Genomic DNA, 12,401 nt, shown 5'->3' on the forward strand with positions numbered 1-12,401 from the left:
CAAACAGGCATTATTTTCTTCTTTTGTTGTGCTTTTGTTTCTGTTCCACTCTCGTGCTGACTCAGCCCTCAGAAGCCTGAACTCTGTCTAACTCCAGCCACAAAGAAACCATGGACAGCTTTGTGGAGCGTCTGGAAGATGTTTGGCAGCTGAAACATGTCAACCAAGAAGCCAGAAGGCTGAAAATTAGAAAAGAGTTTTCTTGGGGTCTTAGGAATTGTAATTCAGCAGATACAGATTCAGGTGAAACAGAAAGAGTTCCAGGGAAGGGAAAGAGTCAGGGGCTTATAAAGGTAAAAGCCACAAGGTTGTTAAGTTGTCTGGCAGGAACTAGTATGGACCCTGATGCAAGAAAGAAATATTTGTCCTTGAGGGATAGGTTGTCATGGGTTATTTTAGGGGAAGGGTCTGATAAGTATCTTGAGTTTCTGGAACATAGGGCAGATGTTCTGAATGCCTGAGTTAAGGCCATTAGTGGTCAAAGTTCAGATTCCATCCAGGCTGAGGTGAGGTGTGTGAAAGTCATACTTCCTCCATGGCCTCCCAGTCCCCCTTTTATTTTTTGCTTTTTAAGGCCACATTTTCGGCATACGGAAGTTCCCAGGCTAAGGGTCGAATCGGAGCTGCAGGTGCCAGCCTATGCCGCAGCCACAGCAACCTGGGATCCGAGCCACATCTTCGACCTATACCAGAGTGCACAGCAAAGCCGGATCCTTAACCCACAGAGCAAAGCCAGGGATTGAACCCACATCTTCATGGATCCTAGTCAGTTTCGTTTCTGCTGAGCCGCCAGGGGAACGCCCTCCCAGTTCCATTTTACAGAACATTCTTTGCCATGCTGACTCCATGTTGATTTTCCTTTCACAGGAACAAGAAGAGTCTTTTAGCAGGTCACCCACACCTCAAAGAAAGACACACGGAAGTGGACAATGTTGCAAGAATGTGTATCCAGGAAGAAGGGCAAATTCCTGTGGTGCCTAAACACATCAAAAGCTCAAACATCCCTGCTGATCCGTTGAGGGGCCCTCCAATTGTGTTTGAGACTGAGTTTACAGACACCACCACCACCCCAGGAACTCAGTACCTCTGATGCAGTGATATGCTAGTAAATTAACTTGAAAAAAAAATCCTGGAGTTCCCATCGAGGCTCAGCAGTAACAAGCCTGACTAGTATCCATAAGGACACAGGTTCAATCCCTAGCCTTGCTCAGTGGGTTAAGGATTCGGTGTTGCTGTGAGCTGTGGTGTAGGTCCCAGATATGGCTCAGAACCCAACTTGCTATGGCTATGGTATAGGCCTGCAGCTTCAGCTCTAATTCAACCCCTAGAACCCCTAGCTTGGGAACTTCCAAATGCCTTGGGTTTGGCCAAAAAAATACAACAAAAAAAATTCTGATTAGACAGTATGGAGGTCACCATATGACCCAGCAATCCCACTCACAGGCATATATCTGGACAAAACTATAATTTGAGAAGATACATGCACCTCTACACTCACAGTAGCAATATTTACAATAGCCAAGACATGGAAACAACCCAAGTGCCCATCACAGACAAATGGATTAAGAAGATGTGGTACATAAATACAAGGAATACTACCCAGCCATAAAAAGAATGAAAAAATGCCTTTGCAGCAACACAGATGCAACTAGAGATTATCATACTAAGTGAAGTCAGAAAGAGAAAGATAAATATCATATAATATCACTTATACATGGAATCTAAAATATGACATAAGTGAATTATCTACAAAACAGACAGAGACTCACAGACATAGAGAAGAGACTTGTGGTTGCCGGGGGGTGGAGGTGGGAAATGGATTGGGAGTTTGGGATTAACAAGTGCAAACTCTTATACATCAACAGATAAACAAGGTCCTCTACTGAACAGGGAACTATATTCAATATCCTGTGATAAACTGTAACGGAAAAGAAAAATAAAAAGTCCTGATTTATGGTGTTTGCCAATTCCCGTCACATAAATACTCACACCTCATGTTAAATTTTAAGCTACCAACGCGTAGTCACAGAACCCAGCATGGGGAAGAGATCCACGCACCAGAGAACAGAGTTGGTGGGCTTCAGAAAGAGAGCGGGAGAACCACACACATCCTCTGGGCCGCAGAAATCAACTGCTGGGCAGGACTGACCTGCATGGTGCCCAGTACCTGTCCCCAGAGAGGAATTCAACATCTTGTGTCACCTTCCAGTCTTGCCAACAGCAAGCCTTTTCCCTGAGTCTCCAACATTTTTTAAAATGTTGTATTCATTGGGCCAACGGATTTTATTGACTTTTTTTTCCCCGAGATCTATAAAAGAAATAAGCATTAATTATGGTTTTTCCCTCCTCCAGGATTAGCTGGTCAGTGAAGAATCATAGGAGGGGTCATTCATAGAAAGCAATTGTTACACATGTCCTGATAGCAGCTAAGTAGGTATACTGTTATCAATAACACTCTTAACCATCAATGTTGATGCTGGCTGCTCCCTGCCAAGCCCTGTCATAAGTATTTCATGCACAGGGTCTCATTCCATTCTCTCAACAGCTTCTCACCGTGGGAAGCAGGTACCTGCATTTCATCAGTGATTGTAACCTGTGTTGTAACTGTATGCTCCCCTTAAAAAGAAAAAAAAAAAAAGACAATTAATTGACACGAGTTTCCGAGTACTTGCAATTTTAATTTTGTACTCACTGAAAGAGTTTATTTACTTATTTATTTATTGGCTGCATCCATGGTGTGTAGAAGTTCCTGGGCCAGATAGAACCCACGCCACAGCAGCAACCTGCGCCACAGCAGTGACAATGCCTGATCCTTAACCCACTGAGCCGTCAGAGAACTCCCTGAAGAGCTCTTTTAGAGATCTTTTAAGATGTTTGCTGCACATCTTAAAAAGAAAAATACAAGGGAAAGAAATTGGTTACAGTATCCCCAAACTTGCTCACATTTAGAGTCTAATCTTCTTATCACCCTTTGACTCAGAGTCACAGTAGCCCATGTTTTTCCCCGCCTGGTCATCCTAGGTGCCAAAAGCTTGTTGACGCAGCATCACTAAAAGGAGACTCCACTACCTCTTTGGGGTTTGTCCCCGGCAGCTGACACCTAGTCAGCAAGTTTTGATGCCCAGGCAAGTGACAACTATGTCCTGACTGCAGCCTGCAAGTTGAGACACGTCCTGATTTCAGAGACAGTAAGATGTGAAAGAGGTGTTTCTCAGAGTCCTTGACAGATGGCAATACCACTTAAATGATTCCCATCTTAGAGATGAGGCTTCAGAAGGTTTAGTAACTTGCCGGGTCACCCCTGCTAAGACGTGGCAGAACCAGGATTAGGACTCCATCCACATGGCTCTTGCCCACTGCCTGCCACATGTCCTGGGTCCCAAGTGTCTCCAGGCCAGTTCCTGATGGAGGGAACAGGAGAAGCAGGACCACAGACTGACTCTCTCTTGCTGGCCTAACATGGAGAGAATCTATGTGGTTTACCAGCAAGAGCAAAGGCAAAGTCCAGCTCTGTTCATGATTAAAAGATGGATTAACCATAATGAAATACCTCTCCTCACCTGAAGAAGGGGTGTAATAAAAAACTAATAGACAATAACAAGTGTTGGTGAGGATGTGGGGAAATTGGAAACCTCATACATTGCTTTTGGGAAATTAAAATGGCGGTGCTGCTGAAAAACAACCTGGCAGCTCCTCAAAAGGTTAAACATAGACTTGGAGTTCCCCAGTGGCCTGGTGGGCTAAGGACCTGGCACTGCACTCCTGTGGCACAGGTGTGCTTCAGTCTCTTGCCTGAGAACTTCTGCTCGCCTCAGGCTCAACCAGCAAAACAAAACAAAACATAGATTTACCATACAACCCAGCAGTTCCACTCCTAGGTATGTACCTAAGAGAACTAAAAACATAGGTTTGTACAAAAACTTGTATAAGAATGTTCATAGCAGCATTATTCATTATAGTTAAAAAGTGGAGGGAGTTTCTATTATGGCTCAAGGGGTTAAGAACCCAACATAGTGTCGGTGAGGATGCAGGTTTGATCCCTGGCCTTGCTCAGTGCATTAAAGGATCCAGCATTGCTGCAAGCTGTGCTGAAGGTCAGAGATGCAGCTCAGATCCAATGTTCCTGTGGCTGTGGTTTAGGCCTGCAGCTGCAGCTCCAGTTTGACCCCTAGCCCCAGGACTTCCATATGCCACAGGTGTGGCCATAAAAAAAGTTTTTTTAAAGTGGAAACAACCCAAATGTTCATCAAGAGATGAGTGGATAAACCAAAGTGATATATCAGAGTTTCCGTCGTGGCTCAGTGGTTAATGAATCTGACTAGGAACCAAGATCGATCCCTGGCCTCGCTAAGTGGGTTAAGGATCCGGCATTGCCATGAGCTATGTTGTGGGTCGCAGATGAGATTCAGATCTGGCATTGCTGTGGCTGTGGTGTCAGCTGGCGGCTACAGCTCCGATTAGACCCCTAGCCTGCAAACCTCCATATGCTGTGGGTGCAGTCCTAGAAAAAAAAAAAAAAAAAAAAAAAAAGACAAAGTGATATATCCAGACAACAGAATGATTTAGCCATAAAAAGAAATGAAGTCTTGGGAGTTCCCTAGTGGTCAAGTGGTTAGGATTCTGTGCTTTCACCACTGCTGCTCCAGTTCAATCCCTGATATGGAAACTGAGATCCCACATCAAGCCACTGCATGCTAGGGGAAAAAAAAAAGGAATGAACTCTTAATACATACTCCAAAAAGATGAACCTTAAACCTTGAAAATATTCTGAATAAAAGAAGCCTGTCACAAAGGCCATGTACTACCTGATTCCATGTATATGAAATGTCCAGAATAGGCAAATCTACAGAGGCAGAGAGTAGATAGATTAGTGGTGGCTGGGGTGGGAGTTGGGGGTACTGATTACTAATAGGTATGGGTTTCTTTTGAAGGTGATAAAAATGTCCCAGAATTAGATAGTGGTGATGGTTGTACAACATTGTGAATATACTAAAAACCACTCAACTGTACACTTTAAAGTAGTAATTTTATATTACGAGAATTATATCACAATAAAAGTCATTTTAATAAAAGAACTGATTACTTCTCTGCCTGCACTCCTATGGGATAATAAAAATGTGACTGGTTGCCCATCAAATGGAAAACACTGATGTGGACAAGACCCTTCTACAAAGGGCAGTACACAAGGCTGAGCTTTTAAAATTCACACTCCGTGTGATCTCTGAGGACCTTGTGAAAGCGATGTTTGTTTCCATTTCCTTACCTCCAGTCACTCGCCATATTTTGATAATGCTCTAAATTACAGGACCCAGAACTGGTCTTTAATTACAGAGAGCTTTAATGGGGCTTGCTGGCAAATACCATAGAATTAAGGGAGCCACTAATGAAATACAGCCTCGTTTTATCTGTTCTCCAGTGGCAGCTTCTAAAACAATTTCTAAAACTAATTGCAATTAGTACCATGCAAGATATTTATTTAGGATTTTATCTCACGTATTCATTCCATCTCCAAAGGAGTGTTGTACTTGCAGCTGCTTTTTACTCCTTCACATGAGTATGTTCTCACTTTCAATCCACTTCTTTCTTCCCTCTTAGACTCCAGGGAGCCAGAATGTCAGCAGCCTAGGAGGCTGATTAAGGGGAGCGAACATCTCAAACATTTTTGCTTATCCCACCCCCTCCTCTTCCCTGGCATGGATGGAGGGAGGAATGGACACAAGGAATGGAGCAAAACACCTGCTGGTACCCAACCATCTCCTCCAGGAAAGCAGCACTTCTCCTGGGTGAAGCATGACAAGACCTGGCCAGCCTGGCCCCTCCCCTCCATCCCAGCTCCAGGCACACTTCCTCTGCGGACCACTCTCCACTCTCGGAGGGGGCCAGGCACTTCCTCACCTATTCACGGTGCCTCAAGTGCCCACAATAGTGTCATATCCTCTGTAAAGCCCTCTTGACTCACCTTCCCACCCTAATCACTCAACCCACCTTCCCATTCCAAGCAGAATCCATTCCTTCTGGAACCCCGGGATCCACATCCAGGAACTCCTACTTTGGTCCCCTGATAGGCAGCATGTGTCTTCCCCTCCACAGCAGGACCCTCCAGGGCAGAGGGATGACTTCATCTCCACAGGCCCCCCCCCAGCTCCATAGACCACCATGTGCTGCATGCAGGAAATGGCCCAAAAATATTTGCTTCATGAAATCATTTCAAGTCTGGGCAAAAGAGCCCTTAATGAATCAGTGTCTCTTAAATCCCTCGTCTTCCTGAGGACACTGTTTCATCTGGCTATGGCCTGTGGGTTGGCTACTTTGCAACAAGCAGGGTTTAATCAGCTCCACGAGGGCCTGTGTGTGCCACACACTGTTCTAGGTGTGGTGGACATCACAGAGATCAGGACGACATGGCTCTGCCTTTGAGGAATTCATCTAGTCATGGGAGACAAGTATCCATATCCCTGGAATGGCAACAGTGGAAAGCTGGCTGTTATTTTATTTTGTTTAAAAAAATTGGGCGGCCATAGCATACAGCCACTTGATGCGAGATTTCAGTTCCCAGACCAGGGATTGAACCACCAGGGCTTCAGCAGTAAAATATCTGAGTCTGTTTAGAACCCACCTGCCTTGTCAGGCTTTCTTTCTTTTTTTTTTTTTCCCTTCCCCGTGAAGCCAGATGTGCGAGTTGGAGGGAGGAGCTGGGAAAGCTGAATTTTTTCCCACCATTGAAGGGAGAATAATCAGAGCTTCCCAAGTAACCCATGAGGGAGGAAGTCGAGTGCAGGGTTGGGAGGAGGAAAGGTTGAGACAAAGTGGCAGAAGACTGCAGTGGATGCCCACCTCACCAGGACTGTCTACATGAGGGGCTGCAGAAACCAGTGAAGGACCGAGAGTTCCCACTGTGGCTTAGCAGTAACAAACCCAGTTAGGATCCATGAGGACTCAGGTTCCATTCCTGGCCTCCCTCAGTGAGTTAAGAATCCCGAGTTGCTGTGGCTGTGGTGTAGGCCAGCAGCTGTAGCTCTGATTCAACCCCTAGCTTGGCAACTTCCATATGCCATGGGGGTGGCAGCCAGGATCCAGGTGATCATGTGAGGCAGATCTGATCATATCGCCTCTCCCTGGACTCTCCCTGCTTACACCTTGTAATGACTCCACTGTTCTTGGATAAGAAACAAAGGATATTTTTGATCCTGAGAGTCAGAAAGCTCTACCAAAATAGGCTTAAAATAAAGGCAATTTATTAGCTCCCTAACAAATAACTGGAATAGAGTAAGCTTCAAGTGCTGCATGACCAGGACTCTAGCACCAGATTCTGCTATTCTCTTAGCTTTGCCTTCCTCCCTAGGTATCAGCTTTATCCATGGCCCAACTTCCTTTTGATCAGCATCAAATGGAACACCTCCAGGAAAAAAAAAAAAAAAAAGAATATCTGCCCAGACATGTAATAAAATTCCTTCCCTTGGGAGTTCCTGTCGTGGCTCAGCAGTAATGAACCTGGCTAGTAACCAAGAGGATGCAGGTTCAAACCCTGGCCTTGCTCAGTGTGCTAAGGATCTGACATTGCCGTGAGCTGTGGTGTAGGTCACAGACGTGGCTTGGATCCTTTGTTGCTGTGGCGGTGGTGTAGGCCAGCAGCTACAGCTCCGATTAGACCCCTAGCCTGGGAACCTCCATATGCTGCGGGTGCAGGCCTAACCACCCCCTCCCCCCGAAAAAATTCCTTCCCTTCAGCCTGAGTGAGCCAACTGAGGCCATGTGCCCATTCCCAATCCAAAAATTCCTAGTGATATGCCTATCCACTCAGTCCTTCCCTTCCCTGCTCCTGGTGGGAAATGGGTCCTTGTAGTACAAAATACACATTGAAATTATGCTAAAATATACAACTGATATTAAACCTAGAATGTTTTAGTTTAGTGATGCTCAACTATGGAAAATACAAAAGAATTATAAACCTTAAAGTTCTCCACTGTCCTTGATGAAGGATCTGAGACCAGAAGTCACCAGGGCCTTGACCTCCTGGCAATGAGCAGTAAGAGCAGAGGGATAGAGCCTGGAGGGAGGAAAACAGGGAACCAGGTGTTGCTGGCCACATAAGAGATGGATTCTGAATGGCTGGAAAAGATAAGAAAATGCTGCCTTAGTATCTTCTGCACCCTGGGTGGGATCTCAATCTGCTTACTGTTTTCTTTCTGAAAATGAACTTAACCAACAAAAGAACTGAAATCAGGGACTCAAACACCTATTTGTATGTCGAGAGTCATTATTCACAGTAGCCAAAAGGTGGAACCAAACCAAATATTCATTGATGGATGAATGGATACACAAAACATATGTACATACAATGGAATATTATTTAGGCTTAAAAAAATGGAATTCTGAACCCTGCTTCAACATGGATGAATCTTAAATATATGAAATAAGCCAAACACAACAAATACTGTACGATTCCACTTACATAAGATTCCTAAGACAGCCAAATTCACAGAGACAGAAAGTAGAATAGTGGTTGCCTGGGACTGGGGGAACAGGTACAGAATGAGGAGTTGTGTGTAGAGTTTCAGAATATGAGGTGATGAAGTTCTGAGGGTGGTGACAGTTGCACAGAAATGTGGATGTACTTAATACCACCAAGCTGTACAGTTTAAAAACGGCTTGGGGTTTCCCACTGTGGCTCTGAGGGTTGCCAACCCAGGGAATAGCCATGAAGATGCAGGTTTGATCCCAGGCCTCAATCAGTAGGTTAAGGATCCGGTGTTACTCTGAGCTGTGTTGGAGGTGGCAGAGGTGGTTCGGATCCCACGTTGCTGTGGCTGTGAGGTAGGTCAGCTGCAGTAGCTCCTGTTGGACCCCTAGCCTGGGAACCTCCTTATGCTGCAGGTGTGGCCCTGAAAAGCAAAAAAAAAAAAAAAAAAAGCAAAAAAAAAAAAGAAAGAAAGAAAGAAAAGACTTAGGAGTTGCCTTGTGGCACAGTAGGTTAAAGATTCAGTGTTGTCAAGGCAGTGGCTTGGGTTTGATCTCTAGCCTGGGAATTTCCTAATGCCATGGGTGTGGCCAAAAAAATCCACCTAGCTTTAATGGTGAAGTTTGTTATATGTGTGTGTATAAAGCATTATAATATTTCCTACAGGTTTTTGGGGTTTTGTTTTATTTTGTTTTTTGTCTTTTGGGGCCACACCCTCGGCACATGGAGGTTTCCAAGTTAGGGGTCTAATCGGAGCTATAGCCAGAGCTATAGCAACGCCAGATCCGAGCCATGTCTGGGACCTACAGCTCAGGGCAACGCCAGACCTGTAACCCACTGATCAAGGCCAGGGATCAAACCTGCAACCTCATGGTTCCTAGTCGGATTTGTTTCTGAGGGAATTCCCCACAGGTTTTGTTTTTGTTTTGCTTTGTTAGAGGTGAGACCAGGGATCGAACCTGCATCCTCATGGATACTAGTCAGGTTTGTTTCCACTGAGCCACAACAGGAACTCCCTACCACAGTTTTATTTTTGTTTTTGTTTTTGTATTTTGTCTTTTTGCCATTTCTTGGGCCGCTCCCGCGGCATATGGAGGTTCCCAGGCTAGGGGTCCAATCGGAGCTGTAGCCACCGGCCTACACCAGAGCCACAGCAACGCGGGATCCGAGCCGCGTCTGCAACCTACACCACAGCTCACGGCAACGCCGGATCGTTAACCCACTGAGCAAGGGCAGGGACCGAACCCGCAACCTCATGGTTCCTAGTCGGATTTGTTAACCACTGCGCCACAAAGGGAACTCCCCTACCACAGTTTTTTAAAAAAGAATTTAGTTCACCTTTCCAGGCATCAAGGTTGATGACAAAGGGGTGACAGGAGATTGTTAAAGAATGATTGTTGGTTGATTGGTCTATCTGAATAAAAGACACATTTTTAGTGAGCTTCATTTTGGTTCCTTGATGATGATAAGATGATAAGCCTCAGCTTCTGGTGGAGGAAGCTCTGAGGCTGAGGCTGCCACGTGTGAGTGGGCTCCTCCTACCCACCGCTGCACAGACTAATCCCAGTGCACCCAGTCCCTCGGAATCACTGCAGCTCTTTGTGAGCTGGGCGTTCTCCGCAGGGAGGAGGCAGCGGGGAGGAGGGAGGGAGGAGTGGTGGTGAGGGGAATTTCCTTCTGTCAGGCCAGAAAACAGAGCTATCCCTACACTTTGAATGGAAAATGTCTCTTTCAGACCTCAATTTAGAGAGTCCCCTCCTGCCCTATTACCAGAGAGATGATGGAACAGCTGTCACCAGTTGGGTCTGACTCATTCCTTTATCATCTCTCCCCACCCCTCTCCCTAACCCCCTCCCTCCAAACCCACCCACCCAGAAAATGCCTGAGCACAGTCGACTATTTTAAGAACCGAATTCCCTGTCGGCATGGCAACTTCAGCTGTACCTCTTGTCCCGATTGCTGCCTGGATGGAAGAAAAGCCACCTTTCACCAGGATTCCAGCAGCCAACAAGCAGAGATGGTTTGCAGATCAGACATGGCCAGGGGGTGGATACCTAGTCTCTGTCATAGATTCTTTGAGCGTTAGCTTGTTTTACAGCCTTTTAACGATGTAAAAAACATTCTTAGCTGATTGGCCATAGAAAAACAGGCCCCTGACCAGAACTGGCCCAAGGACCATAGTTTACCCAAACTTTGTCTAGGACAATAGCAGCAGGTGTTCACACTGACTGAGTTTCTCCTCGTAAAAGTTTGAAGGGTTTTGAAGGGTGAGGGGGCTGCTGGGGAAAACACAGGAAAGCATTGCGGAAGCATGATTAATTGATGTTTTTTAATATTAATGATTTTTAAAATTCCCCAAATATCAATATTTTATTATACTCTAAAGGTTTATCTATATTCTTCTTGTGCTTCAAGCTAAAGTTTTAGGCTATGCCATCTTCACCATACTCTCTAATAAGGCCTAAGCTTACAATCTATGAGTTCCTTTTGTAGAAAATGGTATTTATTTCATAACCTCTTATCATTCTTCACAAAAAACAGATTTTCTTCAAACATGTTGAAAGAATGTTTCTTTTTCTTTTTTTTTTCGGTAGAATGTTTCTTTTTCATTTGCAAATTTTTCAGGAAAAAAATTTTAATTTATACACACTTTAAATCAACTATACTTTAATAAAACTTTTAATAAATAATTTTTAAATTTAAAATTAATTACTACACAAAAGTAGTAAGAATAATAAACTCCCATGTACCTGAAGGGCATTCATGTGTAAATGAAAGAAACACTTTCTACTTTCTTAAGACGTGGATTAAAACGGGGAAATGGTAACCTTTGCAAATAGTATTTGTATAGAATCCAGTTCCAGGTCACATCTAAAAGCAACTGTTGTGGGGAGGGGTGGGAGAAACATCTGTAGGAAAGAAAAGGGGATCACTCTTTGACGGTTTCCATGGAAACCTCTAGGTTAAGACGGTTGCATTGGCTTATGGGGCAGTGAGGTTCCTGCTAATGGACTCTGGGTCAGAACTGTAGGAGAGCCCTTAGGCTGGTCCCCAAGGATACCTTGCTTTCTCTGAAATTCCCTCCCAACCCCCAATATGTTCAGTTTGAGGATATTCTCATTCTGAATTTCTAGAGTTTGATGAAAAGAAAGACACTTGTGTGTTTGATTCCTCAACTGCAGGGCTTTATTTTGTATTGAGTAAGCCAGGGTACGTGTTCATCTGTTTACCCACTTTGAGGCATTCTGGGATGTCATAGTAGACCACTTGAGTCCTATTTACAATAGGAGGACCCCTATGTCCCCGGAAAAAAAAGCCCTAGAAGAACTGGGTCTTAGGGTATGGACGCTCACACTAGAATGCATGAAGTATGACCACAGTGCTGCGGAGGAGCAAGGAATCCAGCCTAAGCCAATGAAATTCAGAGGGTCCAGACTCACTTTCCCCCTGCTGAAGGATCTTGACCCTAATGTGGAATATCCTTCAATTGCCAATCGCCAGAGCGGCTTTAGACATCAGATAATTTGCTCAAAGCCATATCGGTAAGGAATGGAAGCTTGGCTTCGCACTCCTCGGACTCTGATCCAATCCGCACCACACATTATTTCTCCCAGGCATACACTGTCACCCACTACTGGTTTAAGGGAGGGAGGGAGGAATTCCTAGCACCCATAAAGGGTAGGGACAGAGGCAGAAGCAGAATAGAATTAGCCACAAGTGAGGCTCTGCGTGACAGAAGGCCAAGGAAGACCGAGGTAGATCCTCTCAGATGGGGCCAAAGCGCCGCTATCCCCAGACTTGAGGTCTTAACCTAGTGCGTGTCCCGCAGCTCCAGAGAGAAAAGGCTACGCAGAGGCACGGCCACCAGGGGGCGCGCGGGTCCCAAGATCTTGGGAATCTGGGACGGGGGGGAGGGAAAGAGGCTGGAGGGTAGGAGCAATAC

At 45.2% G+C, this 12,401-nt stretch overlaps 1 long non-coding RNA gene across 2 annotated transcripts in view; it reads right to left on the reverse strand.

Annotated features, from left to right (window-relative positions):
* Positions 1 to 12,401, reverse strand: part of LOC146404765 (uncharacterized) — a 102,215-nt gene that overhangs the window by 17,326 nt on the left and 72,488 nt on the right. Inside the window, exons 6-9 of one of the 2 annotated variants that reach the window (XR_014841807.1) lie at positions 7,950 to 8,109; positions 2,710 to 2,885; positions 2,570 to 2,616; positions 2,203 to 2,308 (exon numbers count right to left, since the gene is read on the reverse strand). This is a non-coding gene — a long non-coding RNA (uncharacterized LOC146404765). Of the gene's footprint in view, positions 1 to 2,202; positions 2,309 to 2,569; positions 2,617 to 2,709; positions 2,886 to 7,949; positions 8,110 to 12,401 lie in introns of those variants that run through there. The other variant, XR_014841809.1, reaches the window with a different exon arrangement.

The sequence above is a fragment of the Sus scrofa genome, chromosome 3 (genome assembly GCF_054392235.1).
Source record: "Sus scrofa isolate SSC_HxYL_T2T_F1_AM1 chromosome 3, Sscrofa_HxYL_maternal_Yorkshire_Landrace_v2.0, whole genome shotgun sequence".
In the NCBI taxonomy this organism is placed as follows: Eukaryota; Metazoa; Chordata; class Mammalia; order Artiodactyla; family Suidae; genus Sus; species Sus scrofa.